General features: G+C 37.5%; 1 long non-coding RNA gene across 1 annotated transcript; it reads right to left on the reverse strand.

Moving 5' to 3' along the window:
* Window positions 1–484: 484 nt before the first annotated feature.
* LOC117282739 lies at window positions 485–751 on the reverse strand. The gene is made up of 2 exons (XR_004513597.1): window positions 720–751; window positions 485–629 (listed from the first exon to the last, which is right to left on the reverse strand). It is a non-coding gene; the product is annotated as an uncharacterized LOC117282739 (long non-coding RNA).

The following is a 751-nucleotide window of genomic DNA, read 5'->3' on the forward strand; positions in this document are numbered from 1 at the left end:
ATTTATAGCTCGTTTCTACGTAAAAGTGAGCCAAACAATGGACTAGCGAGGTAGATATCACGTGACTGCATTGCTGACTTAAAAAAATGATGGCCAAGTGGAAAGCCGACGGAGAAAAACGGAATGCTGAAGGCAAAGCCGACCAAGAAGTGCAGGCAGGGCTGGAAGCCATTTGCATAATAGGGCTAATTTGGTAGGTAGGGCCTACTATCATATAGTCATCATTTATATTCTTAAACTCTAGTAAAAGTTATAATTAAAAATTGTCAATGAATAATCTGTCGAGTGTAACAACGTTCTTAGGTCACTTATTTATTTCACTCGCCTTACATGTTTCGGTTCAAAAGAACCATCATCAGAGGCACGTTACAAACACATGAAACCACTGGCGTTGTATTGTACACAGTATGTAAGCTGCGTGATCTGCTACAGATGTCGGAGTGTAAAAGCACAACACTTTCTAGTAACGTTGAATGCATGTACACCTCTTGCATTCCATCCAAAGAATGCTCTCAAATTGAGCCGTCAATGTTAAAATATTTAAAAGCTTAAAACATTTGAAATAAAATTTGGCTCCTTCTTGTTGATTCGTCCCGGTGATGGGAATCGTCAACTTGAGGTTGTGTATGCTGCAAAGATATTGTATTATATTAGGTTTTATATATTATTATATATTTAATTTTTATTTTCCCTTAGTGTTGTATTTGATCCTTGCTTACCTTTTGGTCGGATGTGTCTTACGCGTTGTGTG

Source organism: Cryptotermes secundus, unplaced genomic scaffold (genome assembly GCF_002891405.2).
Source record: "Cryptotermes secundus unplaced genomic scaffold, Csec_1.0 scaffold348, whole genome shotgun sequence".
NCBI lineage: Eukaryota > Metazoa > Arthropoda > Insecta > Blattodea > Kalotermitidae > Cryptotermes > Cryptotermes secundus.